At 39.2% G+C, this 20,394-nt stretch overlaps 1 protein-coding gene and 1 long non-coding RNA gene across 7 annotated transcripts in view; one reads left to right on the forward strand and one right to left on the reverse strand.

Moving 5' to 3' along the window:
* The window catches only part of BMAL1 (basic helix-loop-helix ARNT like 1), a 53,037-nt gene extending 46,784 nt beyond the window's left edge, over window positions 1–6,253 (reverse strand). For 2 of the 6 annotated variants that reach the window (XM_026104407.2, XM_026104406.2), the window contains exon 1: window positions 6,067–6,253. The gene's annotated coding sequence lies outside the window, so the exon portion shown is untranslated. Of the gene's footprint in view, window positions 1–4,059; window positions 4,201–5,561; window positions 5,581–6,066 lie in introns of those variants that run through there. The other 4 variants (XM_026104405.2, XM_026104401.2, XM_064512968.1 and 1 more) reach the window with 3 other exon arrangements.
* Window positions 6,254–6,928: 675 nt separating this feature from the next.
* Window positions 6,929–15,620, forward strand: LOC135328662 (uncharacterized). The gene is made up of 4 exons (XR_010389622.1): window positions 6,929–7,858; window positions 10,248–10,453; window positions 13,756–13,890; window positions 15,410–15,620. It is a non-coding gene; the product is annotated as an uncharacterized LOC135328662 (long non-coding RNA).
* Window positions 15,621–20,394: the final 4,774 nt, after the last annotated feature.

Consider the following 20,394-nt stretch of genomic DNA (forward strand, 5'->3'; position numbering starts at 1 on the left):
GCTTAAATACTGCTACTTTAAATGAAGGCTCTAAATTTTGACAGCATTTGACATCATAAAGCTTCAATTCGGTTTTAAAAATTAAGATGTTAAAGTTCTCAAAACTTAAAAAGCCGTAATAAGCTAGCTATAGATTAAAATTGCAATATATGGTCAGTCAAGGACAGCAAGTTTATCTAGTGCCTTGAGGCTTTATACAGTCATGAAAAAAAACGGATACTGAAGTCTTCTGAAATGAAACTCGAGCGATTTTCTGGTTTTCTGAACTGAGGTCATGTCCCGAGTATAACACACAAATATTAAGTATGTTGAGAGCACAGTGATGATATTCACTTTTTTTTTTTAAACTAATTCATTTACTCTATAACAAACCAATTTGTAACCCCAAATCCAAGCAATACATTAAATTACAGTCTTGGCAACAACATACATTGGGAAAGGGAACAGAGGAATAAATAGTTTCTCAGTCAAAGATTCCTACTGGTTCTCATCTGAGAGCCTAAAAACAGTGAGCTGGGCTTGAACTGGGAGAGGAAAAGCCTTTTGGTATCAACCGAATAGAGTAGCCAGCCAGGACAAGTGCAGTGGTAAATACCTACTGCACAGCTCTTTAGGGAGCAGCCTGACACACCTTGCCAGGACAGGTGGGCGTGCACATGTGTGTGTGTATATGTGCGTAGAGTGAGACAGAGGACTAAATCTGTATGAGGAATCGGACAGACCAACTGTTTTCAAACTGCAAAACTGCACACTGAAGAACTCAACAGTGGCGAGAGGGTCAGAAGCCACACTCTAACAAAGGCCTCAAAGACTAACATCTGACTTTTGCTTTTACATGCTGAACCCCAGATTATATCCTTGAAAAATGACTAGACTATTCAAATTTATAGGCAGAAAGAAAAAAAAATAGTGCCTAAAAAAGTTATAGTACAGCTAACACACCAACAAGCAAACTGTGACAGAAAGCCTGAATCTCAGAAAAGTTAGGTCCCAAAATAAAGGGCAAAGTGAAAGTAGAACTCTTGTATCAAGACTACTTCAAATCTTTAAAATACATGGATTCCATTAGCTTAAAAGTATTTTTAGCTGACACAAAGTAATTATGGCAAAGAGCTGCAATGGAATAAGCATATATGAATTATTATAAAATGACTTCCTATTAAAGTGACTTGAGAGACATGATGCCAATACACACTGCTTAGAAACTGCCAAACATATCCTCCCCACTGATACAGCAACTGCTCATTGGGAGATACATTTCCATTGTAGCTGTATCAAGTGAGCACAATTAAGGATTTAACAACATGTTCACTATTTCCTTTACAAAAGCTGCAACTAAATTGCTTGTCTGTGGAAAATAACAAAGCCTACTAATGCTTGCAAGGAAAACACTGCCAAAACAAAGGTGAAAAAAGAACCTCAACTGCTTACATTCATTTGAAAGGGTTTCTTTAGAAGTTAGTAAAGAACATCCACAACTTAGCCCACAAGAAACGTGGCATGTTATTTCACCATTCTAATTCCTGTGAATGATATTTCTTGCTCTGTAAGTATCCTGCTGGCACCATTCCTACACAGGAACAACCTACTAAACTACAACATGGCTTCTGCTCAGGGTCACAAGTTGTTCTGACACCAACAGCTGACCTAGAAGTGTGTCTGATATCAGAGACATTGAGTAACAGCTTCTCAAATGGCAAGAGATTGAAAAGGTTACAAATTCTGCATGCATTGGCTAAGAAATATCTTTTTGCAGTTGCAGGTGAGAAAATATGATCTGAACACAGAAAAGAAAGATGAATCCATGCAGGCATGAAAGGGGGTAGGGGGAAACAGGGATGGTCCTTCACTGCACACATGGAGACATTACAATCCACCTACTGAATTGAATTGAACTATACAACGACCACTAGAATTTGAGCAACGGCTGAAATAAGTCTGAAATAATACCAAATGCAACAGAAACCATCCATCATCTTTGGGGCAAAACATGAAATGTCAAACTACTTTTTTAGTTAAAGAACATTCCAGACTACCAAAACCTGGAAGTGATGTCTGATCTGCATTCTTCTGCAAAATGGATTAAAAAGGAAATTACATTTCTCAACATCTGGTGAAAGATCAGGTTTCCAAGGAGATGAAGTCTGGGCCTTGGATAAGTAGCCTTACTGCATTTTTCCAACAAATTGAGGTAAAAAAAAGAAAATGCAGGTACAATATGCAGTTCATACTAGTCAGCTATCCATCTATATATTCAATGTAAAATTTAATTAAATATACATCACAAGATATTTGACAATATTTGAAGTGATTAACTACATGCAGAAACAGTTTAATAATCACAACTGGCATATCTTCCTCCCACCCACAAAAAAAAAAAAAAAAAAAAAAAAAAAAAAACCTTGCAAAGAAAACTGAAATTGGCTTTCTAAATAATTACTCAACACACTAAGTCTTAAAAAGAAAAGCATCCTCATCTTAAGTGTATCATGTTCTGTTTCAGCATCCTGGGTCTAACCTACACAGTACCAAAGAAGTATACAACACCCATACACAAAGATTTACAGGTTTGTTTTGTTGTTGTTTAAACCACATAAGTGACCACTTTGCATTCAATCTAACTAGACCTAGAACATATTTATTATTACAATGCAAAACAACGATATATATGCACACAAACACCCACCAAGCAGAGTATACCTCTAGTCTATTTTTTAATCCACTAAAATCTACATTAGCTCTCAAAAAGCCTCAAAGACCCAGATTGCAAGCACTCTCTGTGCAAAGTGCTTTTGAAATTACCATAACACACCTTACTTCCATCTTCTTACTTGCTTACAAGCACCTCCGAAACATAGAGTCTAACTTCTATGGACAACCAAGCAGAACTTTCAACAACTAAATGCAACAGCTAGTCCTGAGTTCCAGTCAGTATCATCTAGTATCAAATATTACATTGATCAAAAAAAAAAAAAAAAAAAAAAAAAAACAAAAAACAGAAACAAAACAGTGCAATAATTGATTAAATCAGCCTGAAGCTTTCTAAGTATGATGACAGCCCAAAGTGAAAGTTTCAAATCATGTTTAAAAGGTCAGGATAGAAAGCCTAAGTATTCTCTGATTTCTTTTGGGACTGTCTTTGCAGTAATTCATTATATGTCATTACACATTTTCCACTGAAGAAAACTAACTTTTCCAAGAACTTTAAGAATTATAATACTTAGAGATTTACCTACCTGCTTTTTACCAATTTTCTGCCCTTGTTCAAAAGCAGAACTAAGTGCAAAACTGATGATAAAGGTTAAAAATGGAAAGCACACAGATTACAGAACTACAAAACAAACACTTCCCCACACACACTAACTGATCTGCCAAATTCAGCCTGGGTTACTTAATAACAATGAATTCTTTCAGATTTTCCTATATCCCTTATGAAAGTGTTATCATATAGACACTTAGGTCTCCATTGGAAACAACTTAAAATTTTGAAGTAGAGCATGAAACCAGTGCTTTTGTAATCGTCTAAATTGATTAACTTACAAGTCTGTTGGTGTTTCCACTATGCTTGATGCAATTCACTTTCTAAAACTGTCTTATTCATCTGCACCACACAGCCTGCAGCAATCATTAGGTCTCAGCTCCATCATCATAGTCTTGCATAGTATTAAGGCACTGTGTGTAATTAAGCTCTGCCAAGAAAACCCTGTGAATGTTCATTTGATCCTATTCTTTACTTTAGCAAGATAATACTCTCCACTATTTCCATGATTGTCCCTGGTTTCCTGCTAACAAAAAGCATCTTCAAAAACAAGTATCTGGAGGAAAAAAAAAAAAAAGTCTCCAACAAACTGCCCCTACAAACATCACCTTACTGGCCTTAGCAAAGGTCCCTGAATACGGCAAGTGGCTTGGTACCAGGTAGTGGCAGTGGCTTCGTAGCAGGCCCTAACTTCAGCTCTACCTTTGTGGAATCCCAGCTACAGCTAAATTAATCTCCTGACACTCCCACAGGGCCCTGTAGAGAAGGACAAAATAAAGCAGCTTTTCTTAGGTTCTCACTGGTATGCCTTTCTTGTCCATGTAGTCTCTTGATGCAGTTTTCTCTCTTCAAGAACACAAAAAAACAAAATGAAAAGGATAGGCCTTGAGGTCTAGGTACCATCCTCCAAAATTGTGATGGGGACAGACGATGGAAATAAGCTGTGTAAAAGAGAATACAGGATGAAGCAGTATATTAATCTATAACCACAATATTGTATTGGGTTATTTTACAGTCCATTTCCTCAGGTAGGCATGATCATGAATGGTCATGAGAAATACAAAACCAGAAAGCTTAGAAGATGGAAAAGCTTTCCTCTTAATAGGCAAATATTGGTTTAAAGTATTCATATGAGAGTGCTACATGTAGTTTCTGACACATCAAATAGCTATTTACATCTGCATACCCTTGCAAGTACAAAACATCCACATTCTTCCGGGGGCAGAGTTTAATCTCAGCCTTCTGCTAGGCTATTTACAAGGACAGTTAGCCAGTACTAATAGTCAATTACAGCAAAAAAACAACTTTCCTTCTTTCCCCTACAGACCTGGCTGCAGTCTGTGCATTATCAGTCTCTCCCATTTACAAAACCCTTTCAAGAAAAGAAAAAAACTATACTAAACAGGTAGGACAGGCTATTTTAATGCTAACCTATTAAAAACAAAAAGTAACTTCATTTTGAAAGTTTAAGGACCAAGATTTGGAAAAAATTTTACTTAAAGCCTGAATGAATTCTGGAAAGAAATGGGAGTTCAAAATCATTTACAAAGATAATAGTTATCTGCAATTGGCCTTTTCTACCCCAGATACTAAGCAAGTACTTAAAAACTGCTAATAGTACATTTGCTACAAAAACAAGCAAACATACCCCCTTGCTTCTTGTAAAAATAATACAACACTACTTTTAGGTACTAAAATGTTTATAAAACTGGTATAACTGAGGCATTGGAATAACAGAAACCTCAGCCATGAAAGAGGCAATTTATTTCACTAGGGAAAAAAAAAAAAAAAAAAAGAAGCAATATCCTGATCATAGGAAGCCACCTTAACTGTTGTCAGTATTCTACTTTCACTTTCAAAGAAAAATGTTCCTTCTCAGCAAAAGATACACATACAGCTGTCAGACACAGAGAGATTAGAAGTAACAGCACCAGTTAGGATAGCCTCAGGACCCTAACTTACCATAAAACATTCATCTCATAAGGAGAGGAGGTAACTGGGCTGTAGTGCTAGGAAGCAAGAAATCCCACAGTGGCTCTGGCTGCCTGCAGGTAGGACGGGCCTCCATGCAACAGACTCACAACCCATAGAAACTCCCAACTACCACCATCGTTGAGGTGCTAAATACACACACTCTTCACGCCCCACATAAAGCGGGCTTCATCACAAGGCACCTGATTCACTGAAAAAGATCCAATGGATCAACTGCGGGACAGAGGCCGAGGGGACCCATCCTCGCTGCTGGGGAAGGGGAGCCAACCCCTCGCTGCTCAGCGCCTCACCTTAGCCACCCCACACTCACCCTTAGACGAGGCGAACTCGAGACGGGAAGGAGCAGCAGAGCTGGCATTGCCTCCACCGAGCTCCGGGACCCCCGTTTCTGCCCCTTCCTTGCTCCCGAGCGGGCGCCGCCGCCAGGACCCCGCGGCCCCGGCTCTGCCCTAGGGGCCGGCTGCGAACGGCCTCTCCGGGTCCCGCCACACCGAGGCAGCCCGCGCCGGGGCCGCTGCGCTCGCCCCCCTCGCCCGCTCCCGGCTCCGAGGGACATTGCCCGGCACCACCACCGCCGCCGCTCGGGCCCGGCCACCTCCACCCAGGGCAGCCGCAGCCCCCGCCTCCCCCGGGCAGGTAGCTCCCCGTGGCCTGCCGGAGGGCACAGCTCGCGGAGAGGGGGGCGGCGGCGGGACGAGTCGTTCCCGCTCTCCCCTCCCCCTCCAGAGGACGACCCCCGCCGCCTCCCCAGCGCGGGCCGCCCCCCCCCCCGCGCGCGCCCCCCAACGGTCGCCCACCGCCCGTTAACGGCTCACCGCAGGCTCGCGCGCCTCCGCGGGGGGGAGGGGAGGGGGTCGCCGTCCCTCGGCGGCGCGCGGCACGCTCGCGGCGGCGCCCGGCGCAGGCAGCCCCCGTCCCTGACCTACTTTCCGCCTGGCTTGCCACCCAACGTCGCACCACTAACCTACTTTCCAGCCAATGGCACCCTCCCCCGGCCCCAGACCGGACGCGCCGGTCCGCCAACGGGCGAGCGGCTCCCCGGCGGCCCTGCCCAATGGCCGGCCAGCGGGCTGATAACGCCCGCCCTCCTAAACAGCGGCTAATCCCCGGGCGCCCCCGGGACGGCAGCCAATCACAAAGGTGGCTGGGTGCTTCAGCCCCGCCTCCCAGGGGCGGGGGGGAGGCGCGTGCGCGGTGGCGGCGGCGGGCGACGGTTGCGCGCGGGACCCGGATGTGGCGCTCGCGGCGTGGCGGTTTTGGCGGTTGCTGCCCCTGTGGCCTTCTGCGGTGGTGCTGCGGAGGCGGGCAGAGCGGCGCGCTGCGGGCCGGTCGCCCTCGTTCCCTTCAGCAGCCTCGGTGTCGCCGCTGTGACTCACCCGTGGGTTTACGTCGTTCGTGTGACATCGTCCCGGGCCGTGACGTCACTTCTGAGGCGTCAAGTTCACGGAGGCCTGCCGTGACGTCATGCGGCCTTGCTGCAGCCTGACGACGGCCTGTTCTGGGCCTGCCTTCCCCGCCCGCTGGCCCAGCATCCTGCGCAGTGGTGAAGCGAGGGCCCTTGCCGGCTGGGGCGGGGCAGGCGGTGGCTGCCTCTGGCCTCCCTGTTGCCTCACGGAGCAGGGGGCTCCTCACAGCTGGCCGGGGGCCGTGCTGCCTGGCTGGGGGCAGACAAGCATGTACCTCCTTATTCTACCAGCCGCGGCTTCCTGCCCTCGCTGCTCTCCAGCGTGAGGTGACCGTGGTGGTCCCGTGACACTACACTCCTTCTATCCTACCACCTCCTCCGCTGCATTCGCAGACTGCGAGGTCGCTCCCAGTGTCATCCAGCTACAATAGCAAATCGCAGCGTTGTATCTGCCTCACATTGCTGTATTGCATGTGTATGTTCTTGTATACCATACATCAGTAAGTTGCTGTTGTATTGCCTGCACATCATATTTTGTGAGGCCTCATGCCTGACAGCACCCTTCAGAATGTCACAGAAGCACATGTATGATGCTGCCCTCAGTTTTAGTAGCACAAATGCTAAGTCATCTCAACGTGACTGTCTAATACTAAAACTGTAAGCTGCAATAATTTTATTCAGCATTTAAAAAGGCCAGTGACAGAACATGGTAAAGCCATCCATTGCACCATTTTATAGTTTGAACTTAGATATATTCTAATAATTGAGTCAGAAAACTATCACCTATGTGACGATGCTGGCATGTCAAGGAGATGTGTTGCAAGAACATAGTAGCTGCAATCAAATGCAAACGTTATTCAAATGTTATTGTTTTATTACTACATCAGATTATCACTGCCACATTATCATTGTCTTAACATTGTCATTTCCTGTCTTGGGATGCCACATCACAAATGTTTGTTTTATATTTACTAATATCACCAGAGAAGCGTGGATTGTGGTATTATCTAGTTGCAGTGCAGTTGTGGTTATTCCAGTTCACTATCACAGAATGTGAACTCATCCTCTGACAGCGTTAAGGTTTAGTTTCCACCTAATTGATTTGGGACCCATCACAGCCAACAAGTGGCCCCTGCTGGATGCCAACTTCCTATTCACACCACAGTATTCCTACTCAAGGAACAACCTTCCAGCAGAATGAGGTAAATCACGTATCGTATATTAACCAAATGAAAATGTATAGCATGACAAAGGAGACAAGGCATCAGTTCTCAGGGACTGTTTTGCTGTTATTACTTCAATTTGTTTTAGTGCGCAGAAGTTATGGAGGTGGAGAAATCTCCTTGACTACTACTTTCTCGCAAGTCTTTGTAGTTTTCATCATTGTTTCTACCCACTTGTAGAAAGAATCTTCGTTATGCACTCAGTCACATACTGTCTGTTTTAATGAGCCCAGTGACTGTTGTGGGGAATAATGCCAAGAGTAATGATCTTTTGCTATTTCTGCAGGAAAGCAGCTTAGCAGGCCAAATGTCATAATTTCCCAGTAAATTATTATTTTGATTTGTTTTTATACTGTAGTTTCTATTCATGAAATATTAAAGAAAGTAACAGCATCTGGTTAATCAAATCCTTGTTTTCAGCATATGACGATATTTACCAATCATATCCTATTTCTTTTTTTTAAATAGATTTTATCTTTAAGTTCCATGCAGGGAATTTTTCTCTGTACATCAATAAGGCACTTTATAGATGACTATTACACCTTAAAATGTTAAGCTGCAAAATTTATCACTGAAGAGTTAAGAAATGACAGTTTGACATTTGATGAGATCTGCGTTCTGCTACCATTGGCAGAAGAGTTTGCTTCCCCCTTCTACTACCCATTTATAAGCACAGAAAGTAAATAGAAGAGGTGAGGCTTGAACAAATATACAATAAGTACTTTACCTTTAAAGGGGAGTACTTGAAGGAGTACATGAAGGTGAGATCGCACCACAAAATGTGGACCATGCTAGAAAGACCAGCTCAGTGGTGTGTTCTGCTCAGGGTGCTGTGCATAAGTGCTTCTGATTCGTCCAATTGACTGACCTGGTTAATTTTCAGGATTTATACCATTTTATGGTATAGAAGATAGTAAACTAAGCCTTAAGCAGATATTTAACTGCCTCTTTAATGATGTGTGCATTAATGGTTACACCCTACTTAAACACTGGAATTTAGACTAATTTCTGGCTTAACATTACAATTTTAAAACAGGAGGAGAGTATGCTGTGTGTTGATTGTACCAAAAATTGCATTTATTAATAGGCTATTGAAACTACTAGCCGGTGTTCCCACCTATGGATTTTCTTCATCGTTTTCACATTTGAATACTATAGTAATCACTTCCCTATTCTTAGATTTTTGGCTTTGTATTAAGAGTAGTGAGTATAATCTCCATTAAATACACCCTATATAAGGTATAGTGAGGCTATATATCAGCAGCTTCATTTTAGAATCTGCAAGTTTTCATCTAATTTTTGTATTTAGGTATTGTTGCATGTGCAAAAAGAAGTCTAATTTCCCAAACCATAACCCAAAAACTGAGTGCATTTTTCTTTGCCTTCAAACAGTCCCTGATATGTCTGTGTAACAACAACAGATATTCATAAGTTCAGAAGTAACCTGCCAAATGATTTCTTTGATGTTTTAGTTGTGTTTTGTCTGAATCATAATTCATGACCCCAATTAGAAATGCGGAAGGAGACAAATCTCTGAGTCTTTGGAGCATGATTTTTTGTAAAATTGCTTGGAAATACTATTTTACATATTTATTTTTGTAATGTCTTCCAAGACATATTATATATATTAGGACCTAAATGTGGATTCAGCTGCTTTACAACATTTTAAACACTTGCTGTTTGTTTATAGCTCTTTTGACCTACGGTAATAACTTCCCTGTCTTACCCTTCTATCCGATCTCTTCTTCCCTTTGACTCTTGGAAATTTGCTACGACATCCAGACTATGATCTTATCTGCAGCAGGAGAATTTATAGCTCATAGAAAATTAGCAAGACTTAATAACTTGAATACTTGGATTTCTTGTTCTGTATATACTTTAAAAAAACCCAGAGATGTACTAAGCCACATTTCTCACCCTGTTATACAAAGGTAATGCTGCGCTTCAACTCAGTTAGGAGAACCAAAGAAACAGAATGCTATGGCTCAGTACTGGTTGCAAAGTGATGCCAGAAAACTTACAGTGATGGTCTATTTATTATAGTCTGTCACAACTCATGTGTGGCTGGCTTAAACTTCCTCTTTAAAACAGAAGTTTTGTCTCAATGAGCAATAGCTTAATCATTCTTTTCAAGGTTCTTTAAATTCTTAATATATTACAACACCTAAGGCAGGGGAATATAAGTTTTTTCTGCTTTTGTTTGTATAAACCCTTGTCACTTTAAAAACTGCTTACTTATTCCTGCCACGGTATTTCCAAATTTGAGCATTACAAATCCTAAGACTAAAGTAACAAATGCTGACTTTTTCATATGCTTCTTTCTGAGACTTTTAAAATCCATTTTTCATCTTTAAAACCTTTGTCTTAGTTACTGGAGCTAGAAGCTCAGTTGAGGAAAAAGAGAAAGAAGATTCTTGTACAGTCTGTTGATTTCAGCCCTATGGTCTCCAAGAACACCAATTAATATTCTAAGATTCAAGAGGAACTCTCAAGAGCTGGCAATCCAGTATCCGGCAGTGTAACAAGAAAAAGAAGAAGAATCTAATAAGGAAAATGAGATTAAGACCAGAAATTGTAAGTAATTTTCTACACAATTTTTTTTCAATCTTTATGGAAGGCCCAATAAAAAGCATTTGTATCTTTATTTGGATTCAAACTTAGCAAAGGTCGAAGTGGTTTCAAATTTTTTGCTTTGCTACAAAGATATGGAATTCATTTCATGGCAACATCAGGGTTATTTCTTTCAGAGACTGGAAGTATCTGAACTTGAAGCAGAGATGTTAAAAACTTTAAATATTTATATTTTATTCAATAGAATAAATTAAAAATCTTAGCGCCTATAGAAAGACAGCCTTTTTAAATAAGAAAAAATTTCCATCAGAGGCTTGTCTTCCTATTTTATCTCCTTTTTTGTAAAATTCTATCAAAATATATACTAAAGTTTTATTTACCATTTTTGTTGATACATAAAAACAACTGTAACCATCCTTATACCGATCTTGATTCAACACCATATTGATTTCTTATATTTAAGCATCATATATAAACCTAGAGTGGGTTGCTGTAAGATTTTTGCCTCCTTGCAAAAAAATTTCTATTAGCAATTTTGTTAAAATAGAATTAGTCTCATCAGACCAAAGACTCTCTTGAAATTGATGGCCACATTACTTCCTCACTTACTGAGGAAACAAAGATCCAGTGTGGAGTCTTACTGTCTTTTTGAGGAAGGGGGCGTTACAGCTTTGTATGGTCCATTGGCACTGCATCTTTGGATCGAAGTAGTCTGTTTCTTTCTTACTAGCAAGAAATTCTATAGCTAGCTCTTCTAGTTTCTCATCCATCCTGGATGCAGCTTCACTACAACAGTGGTATGCTTGAAGCACTGAAAGAAATTCTGTTCAGCATCAGTTCCTGCATTTCAGGAGAATAAGAACACTTCAGTAGGGCAAAGCTTACTTTATTATTGGAATAAAGCTTCGTTATAAGAAAAGCAAAATCTGTCAAATCCATAACCTACATTTCACAAAATAGTCTAGAGCAAGGCAGTACCTAGGCAGCTTTGACTTGAAATGAGGACGAGAATTAGTGAGATAGAAAGTAAGAAGATGACTTTTCCCATTTGGTAATGAACTGATCAGGAAAGGTTTTGAGCCAGCCTTGATTTGACTGTTTTAAGGGATAAATAAGAAGCAGAATCAGACATAGAAAAGGAATAGCTGGAACTGAAAGTGTCACCTAAGTATTTGAAGAGTTATTTTAACTAATTAACATTAAGGCATTAATGTATTAATTAAGGAAGTATTATTATCCCCTTTTTACAGTTTGGGAAAATAGGCATGGAGATTAAATGAGTTGGCCAGGTTTACATCCGCATACTAAATCACACGCAAAGCTACAATTAGAAGTACCTTGCTGACAGCCTTCTAGAGAGTTCAGTAAGCCACTCAGCACTTGTTATTTTTCGAATCAGTTGCATAAAACATACTATTTATTTTCCAAATACAGAGGAAAACATGATGCCTGGGACACACATTCTGAAAAGAAGCTATGGAATATATAAAAATTAGTGGATTTATTCTATTTTCAGTTAGTGTTGATAAAACTAATAAAAACAGATTGTTTAACAATCCACAGACTTATTAAAGGATAGTATAATTTGAATCCATTCCTTTGGGATGTTCAGATTGACAAGATATAATATGGCAGTGGGACAGAAATTTTTTTTGGCATTTCATCTTGTAAATATACCAGCAGTTATTCTGAAGTCTTTAGTTAATTCTTGCAGTCAGAACTCTCGTTGATTTCAATACTGATTTCATTAGGCATTTGAAGGACTGCAGTAAGTGCACCTCAAAGGTTGTAATTTCCCTCAACATTACGTTTCTGTACTCCTGACAGTGTTTTAAGGTAACATGCTTTCAAAGCTGTGATTAGTTGTAAACAGAAACTATCTTTTAAAGAAAAAAAAGCAATACATCTTTTATGCTCACAGTGAGCTTTGATTTCTCCATTGTCTACAGACAAATGTTAAGTAGTCTATTAATACTGCTTTGATACATGTTAATATTAGAGAAATAAACTTTTTGTTGCCAGAGAAGATACCTGGTATTAGAAAATAGAACAAAAGCAGACTTTTTAATGGAGTTTATAGGTATATTGACCAAAAGGTGTGTCTGGCATGTAGTAAATGGGAAAGGTGTGAGGACTCCGTCTTGTTATTAGTTTATGTAGAAAGACAGGAAGTACTAAGGAAAGGTTTCCCTCTTGTTCTGAGTGCCAGGAAAGTTAATCAGCCACACTCATGAATCACAAAGCAGACTAGAAGGGAGTTTCTGTGAGTGCGGCATGAAAATAACAACTGCATTCTAAATCCTGAGAAGTCAAACAATTTGATACTTTTGTTCTGCTGCAGATTTTCCTTGGATGAAAGAACAACACCAGGAATATTTGACAATGCAAAGTCTTAATGCATAAAACGTGACGTTTATATGAGAGAGACCATCTTACTCATCAGCTGCTCTATTTTAAGACCAGCTTAGCCTAGGGACTGCCATTTTGTGATCTATTTGGACAGCAGCTGGCACATTAGAGCTTTACATTAACTGACATCTTTACAGTCTAAAGGACACTTAATATGATCATGTAAAATCTATTATCATAGTTGTGCTCTGTCACTCATATTCCATCTTAGCATGTTGTCTTTTCCATGTACGTTTTGTATCCTTTTCATGTCAAAAAAAGTCAGTGCATCAGCAGCATTTAAGTTGGTCCATAGTAATGTTTTGCTGTGAGGTGATCAAACTATATATACAGCATATGCCATAAAATGCAGATAAAGGATGTGCTGTTTCAGTGCCTGGGAAAGGCAACTAAAAGGAATCCATAGTAACGCATGTCAGGGATAAAATGCAGTGACTAGCACAGATAACAGAAAAGACAGTATGTGTTAATTAATTATATACAAAGACAAGCTACATACACGATTTAGATCCATTTGGAAATATTTATGTTGCATAAGTAGGAGATGGTTGCCAAGTTGCAACCTAATTCTGGAGTCTAGCAGTTATACGAGTAGTTTGCCTATTGCCATAAAGTTCTAAGACTTCATCTATCCCTTCATACAAAGAGGGAGCTAAGTCCTTTTCTGTCTTTGAGAATGCCAAATCCCAGTCTTTTCTAAAAGGTGACAGAGTAGTAATGTTAGAGAGTAAAGACACCTGTGTCTAAAGGTGTGTGGGAGAAAGATGATTGAAAAGAGAGGACAAAATATGGGCACTGCCTATCAGCAGGCACTGGACCCTTGTTCACAGTATGAAGTGGAGCTACCTGTTCAGCCAGCTTCCAATGCTTGTCCTCATTTTTTCCCATCTTCTTAGGCAGTCCCTGGGCCCACCGGCCCTTGAGCCCTGATGTAGTTGCCTGATTTGGACACCCAAGATCTCTGCCCTTGCTTATGTGAAGAGTGGGGACTGAAGCTGGGAGGTACCAGAATGTCGCACTGATCAGCACAGGTAGTGTATGGATAATTTTGTCCTATTCTCGGTAGAATTATCTTAGCTTCGAAAAGTATTAGTTAGTAATAAGGTTAAAAATGACTTTTCTTTTCACATTTTATTTTACACATTAGTGGACTGGCATTCGTTTGTGTATCGTTTGTTTAGCTGACCTTGGTTGTTGAAATTGTAAGCACCAATGTTATATACTAAATGGATTCTCACCAGGACTGTTCCTACAGCCTCTTGGGTTCTAATGCCAGGGACTTAATGAAGGGCACTTTTCTCTCCTCTTTTCCTCCATCAGTGGTGGCCAGGAGGTTCTGCATCATGGGACTCATCGGTGCTTCTGGAGCTGTGCAGCTTCACTGTAATGCTGGACTTGCACCCGCTCCTTGTTTTTCCTGAAATTACCCAAACAGTTGAAGCCCCAGGACGATCTGGACTGACTGATCTCGTAGTGGGAGTCTAGAGTTCCAGCCTGCTTTCTGTTGTCGTATGTGCTTCTGAGTCTGCAGGCCTTATGAAATGAAGCTTGCCATGAGTCTTTCCAGATGTACACCTTGACTTTATTGTGTTGCAGTAAATTTGTGATTGAAGCAAAGCTACCGCATCTGATACAGGTCCCACCCTCTCCACACCCACTTCAGTGACTTCAGAAACATGATTGTTAATTATGTGGGTGTTACTGGGAGTGGCATAAATCTTAGCTATTATTGTATTTTGCACTTTGAATTCCATCTGATGTTCATATATCAGTATCTGGTCACATACTTTAAAATGAGGACCTTTATAAAACTATGTTTGCTGATAGAAATTATTTCTTTATTCTTTGGAAGCAATTATTTTTTACTTTTAACTTTGAAAAAAAAAACCTAATTCTCAGACAAAATGAAGAGGGAAAAGATATTCTTCAACACAGTGGGATCAGAAAGAGCATGAAGGGCACGTATTATATTTTTCATTCTAGACCTAGCAAAGACCTATCCACTCATCCATGAATGTTTGTTTGGAGATAAGCACAGAAGGGATTAGGAACACTAGTCTGGATAATATTCATGTTGTTCTTAAACCAGTCCTGTGGAAGATTCCTGGAAATAAAATAGTGCAGCCTTGGCTTGGACATGGAGTCAGGCAGAGTGAGTGGAGGGAGCATGACTGAAGTGTTCATTGTTGGCAGATGAGCAAGGGACCAACAGGCTAGTTCATGGGCCAAAAGCAGTGCAGGTGGTCAGATCTAAGCATATGGTTATGGCTTGCTCTGAGTTCTACAGGTTTGTCCAGGATTTGTTACACTAGTGCTTTTCAACACGTTTTAATGATCAAACAAACAAAAAACTGTTTTTTTTTAAATCAAAAAATGCCAGTGGTCAGCTGCACTTCTTATCGACAGTTACTTCACTGATCTTCACTTACAACTGATGAAATTTACTATACATTTTGCATATTCATTTATTACTTGTATTTCTCCCCATTTGTTTGCTTGAATGCATGGGAAGGTGTCTGTATTTATATAAAATACTTGTATCATCTTCAGGTATCCTACAGACCAACACTTGGACCAAAGATTGAGAAGCAATGTGTGAGATTATAGGGGGAGCCTTCACTACTTAATGGCAGGCAAACTTGCCACACTCAACAGAAGAAAATCTTCCTCAGTGGTTCTTCGCATGCATATGATCAGGTAGCTCTCCGGGTCAGTGAGCTGAACCAAACGGAGCCTGCCTCTATGTCAGAGTTGGTATGATACCTAGAACTCTTTTCATTCTATGAAAAAAAGTTCTGTCCTAAAAGCCTTCTCTGACTTGGTAGTATTAGGAGAATAATCATCCTATAGATATGTGCTTTTCTACTGTTATTTTAAACTTGGTCTTTTAATTAATTCAGACTGCAAGGTGGAAGTAATAGCCTGTAGACAGTTATTTTGAATTTCCTTGGGTTCACTCCTTTAATCCTTATGCTGTGTTACACACAATTACACTGATGGCAGAAAAGTAATGTGAAGCTTTTCCTACATAATTCTTTTAATTTTGAATTGAAAGTGCTAAGCCTGTCATAAATAAAACCTAGCAATTGTGGCAGAAATAATTTTAAAAATACATTATCATAACACATACAAGAATACTGGCTATTAGAGAAATAATCAAATACCATAGGGCATTATGTCATCCCTAGTATAATTTTATTTAAGTATAACATAATCACTATAAATACAATTATTTTCATCAGGCTCTTTTTACTCCAGTTTTTAATGACTGTTTTCTATGTTTATGGTTTAATATCAGCTGTTGGTACATGAAGTGTTACATGACTTCAAAATCTTTATGAAAAAAATAAAATATATATATTCTGCATATATTAATGCAGAGCATGAAAGAATTAGTAAAGGTGGATAAATATATGCATTTCATCATGCAGCTTATTCAGACCATGAGTTGAATGTATCTGATTTTTAGAGATCTGATCTATAGCTCATTAAGTCAATTGAAAGACTCCTCCAAGAGATTTTTGGATCAGGTCTTCAGGTGGAAGAAGAAAATGTTCTTTTGGGTGTTTTTTTCAGGTTTGTATGTGTTGTGTTGGGAACTGGAGGCAAAGCTATTGTTCAAGCCAGAGACGGTATCTGTAAGTGTGCCAGTCAAGTTAATAGCACATAATGAAATGCGTTCCTCAAAAAAAGCTGCAAGATTGTCAATGTTCCTAGCTTGTCAATGCACAGTTAAGTTCCTTTTGTATTTTAGTAGTACATACTCTCCTACTTACTAAGCAAATATTCACTACCCACACTGAAGCTTATAGGATGATTTCATGCCTAGGACACAGAAGAAGACTTTGAGAAAACTACCACAGACTCAGTAAGTTACTTCAGACTAAATCCTTTCTTTTTGATGTGAATTATTTACTTAAATGTGTTTCTGAATCTGGCTCTCTGGCCTTTTGTTTATTGGTAGTTAAATGGGGATAATATTACTTGTCTTAGGGTATTGCTTCAAAGCTTGTTTTAAATATTTTTAAAGTCTCTCAAGACTCTTCACTGAAACGTGGGATAAAAATACAAATCATTGTTATGTTCTTTCTGCCAGGATATTGCTGTGATACATCTAATTCTCTTTTCATGTTGTCTGTTTTGTTTGTGATATTGTATACTGGCTTTAGGTTCAGAGGATAAAAGTCCTAAAATGCAACAAATAATCATTTAAGATAATCAATAAATAAATTAATTAGACAATACAAAGTTTTTGCCACTAATGAAAAAACACACTTCTATAATTTGGCCTCTGTTCAGACATTCCTGTCTGTAGCCTTCCATATTTACAGTGAATATTGAATTAGTGAGTGCCCAAATACTACTAAAAAAATTGATTCATGACACACAGGATGGAAATACAAAGTCTATCCAAAATTCTCTTGGAACACTAGGAATGCATTCTGCTGTAAATTATATCTCAAGTAACCCTATGGAGTCCATTTGGATTTCGTAGTAGACAATAATTTTTGTATAATATTTACAACATATTACTAGCATTACAGTAATAGTGCAGTAGTGCAGTAATTAGAGCAATAGTGCAGTAATACAGTATAGTGCAGTGGTAACTCTCATTAGGAGTGGGTTCTAGTACGTTAGATACTGTACCAGCAAAATAGATAGAGAGGCACTATTTTTGAAAGTGCTTCAATGGCATAGGAACTTGTTCCATTTTCAAAAATTTGTTTAGGCATTTAGAAATGTCCATTTTATTGAAAGCCCATAGTGCTTAGCTTTCTATCTGTATTATTCATTTCAAGATTGAATTTCAATGAAATGGATTTTTTGAAGTTCAAGTATCTCTAGAACTGAAGATACAAATAAGATGACCAAGGAATTCCAAGAAAACATTATCCAGACAGTAGCTTCATTCTTGATAACACTATCCAAATACTAAATTTAAAATTTTATCAAGACTTAAAAATAATTGTGATAAATGGGGAAAACAGATGGTAGTATGATGAAATAGCAGATCATAAATGTGAGAAACAGGGAATGCATATTTCGTTAATGCAGCTGACATAGGCTCAGAAGGTCTCTCTAATTTATTTTTGGCATACAATTAGTTCTAATCATACTGTGCTGTGTTACAATGCTGTGTCTGGGATTCCCAGCATCGTGTTCAAGGCATTTTATTAATTTTTTTTGCAAGTATAACTATCAGTAGAATTGTATTAAAATGATAACTATTTACAACTCTGGTCAACAGTCACACAGACAGAAATCTGCAATATATTTTTGGCCTAAGAGACTGTGCTTTTCTTCCTTAGCAAGCAAACAAACAAATGAACACAGACAACAAGAAAATAATGTTTACCATAAAAGTGTGCAAAATTAATCTATCATTCCCTTCTTCATCCAGGAAAAGGAATGATGACATATCTTGCATGATATACAGAATCCTAAGAACCTACAGAAAAAGAAGGCCAAAACAGGTTTTCCTTAAGGATGTTAGTCTTACAGATTCGTATGTCTTCTTTAAATGATTTTACAGCCTATTACAAGTCTCTGCTGAGCTCAGTTTGAGAAATGTGGTTTTGCCATTTTGATAGTCTGGTCATGTAAATACTACGCTTCAGGATGAATATTGCTGACTTGGAGCAGAGTTTGGCCTTCCTGAAGCCCTTCAGGCCCTTCCTGAAGTTCCCAAGTGGCGAACTGGAAGAGAATTCTGATTCCAGCAGTGTCTTTGGGCTGAAGTGAGAAAGAAAAGCAGAGAGAGAGGTCTGGATCAGTTTGTGAGGGTGAGAGAGGATCTATCTGGCCACATTGGATAAGCTTAGCACTGATCATGGTGAAAAATTTTCTCTCTTTTGGGTCACAGCACTGTGTAATGTAAGTGATGTGCACATATGTTGTATTTTTTTACTACATATATATGAGTAGTTGTCTTTTCCAAGTAGATGTAATATATGGAGATGTATTGTTGAAAAGGTTTTCCTACTGCCATTGGTCATAACTTGGTTATTACAGCAAGGAGTACATGTTTTTCTTTTTTTCAAAGATGTCTCTTTTTGTGGATGCCTGTGTTTAAGGACTGTAACTGTGGTTGGTTAAACAGTGTTTTGTGGGTTTGGCCTATCACAGAGACAGCATTTAAACACACATGCCTTATTTACTATAAGCTGAGTGATTGTCTTGAATATTCTGTGTCTGTTAAATTTGGGGCTTTCTCCAGGTGATGAGAAAACATTCTTGATGATGCTTGATACAAACTGACTCAGATGTCTCTGGTCATTGGCTGCATTATCTCCATAATTACAATCTTAGTCTGAGAAAACCCTTCTTCTTCAGCTGGGCCTTTTTTAGTCTTTTCATGCACATTGTTACCATTCCTGTTCACAGCATCATTTTGTCTCTGCTTTTAAACCAGTTCAGATCCATTGTGTGATTTACAAATAAACCTTTGAAGGCATTTTCCTTAATTTTCACTGAGAAGCTATAGTAAATGCTGTGTGCTTTTAAATGTTCACAAGACTTAGTGAACTTTGCTTTCTATGTCGTTAATACAATTGGTACAAAATCAGCTAGCTTTCATGTGTAGCAAATTCATCATATTTTCTGGTGCTCAGCACCTCTGTTAGTTAGATGTTGGGCTCTCACTAGCTCTTTATATTTCCATGCTTACTCGTAGTCACAAGAGTTCTATTAACCTCAAAAGGCAGAGTTGTTATGTCTTTTTTTTTTTGCTATAAGAGGCATAAAATTAACTAATTAGACTGTATGTAAATGAAAGGACGTTTTTCAACATTACAATATCAACTTTTTCAGTTAATTTTCTAGCTAGAGTCAGTAAGTGTTTGCTTAAGTCTTTTGCAATCATTATGCCTGCGTCACCTTTTTTTAAGTATGCGTTCCTATTAAAAAGCTTGGAGAGTCTTTTTTTCTTTCCTATTTAATTTTGACTGAACTTTGCGATAGATTTTGAAGGCAGTGGATTTAGAGCAAACCATTGAGGTTCAGACCTATCCTATAATTACATAATCCCAGGAAAGTATTAATTATTAGTATACATACTGTTGTTTTTATAGATAGGAAAAATGGAGGTGGGAAGCATGATTACTTGCCAAAGAACACAGATGTAGACTCATCAAAATCAGACTGAGAATTTCAGATCTTAAAAAGTTATATTTCTTTCAAGCAGAAGACTGACAGAAAGCCCTTCCTGAGTTTCAAAACTCATCTCTGGTCAAAACCTGACCTCTTCCCAATAAATTAAGTGACAGAGAATTGGGCCTTTTATGAACAGATAAGAGATGGTATACCCTTAATAGGAGAAGGCTGCTGGTAGGAGCAGTGTTGTTCTGGGAGGCTTTCTTTCGATAAGATTAAAGCAGTTTGAGAGTTTTTACGAAGGAAACACTTATGTAGCTATGGTTTGTTATGATCTGCTGAGATGAAGAGTTCTGGATCTTCCCTGGATAGAACAGAGGGAGACTAGCTGAGGGCAGAGGGGTGAGAAGGAGTGATGAATGAAAGCCAGAGAAATGTCTCTA

Source organism: Dromaius novaehollandiae, chromosome 5 (genome assembly GCF_036370855.1).
Source record: "Dromaius novaehollandiae isolate bDroNov1 chromosome 5, bDroNov1.hap1, whole genome shotgun sequence".
Classification (NCBI taxonomy): Eukaryota; Metazoa; Chordata; class Aves; order Casuariiformes; family Dromaiidae; genus Dromaius; species Dromaius novaehollandiae.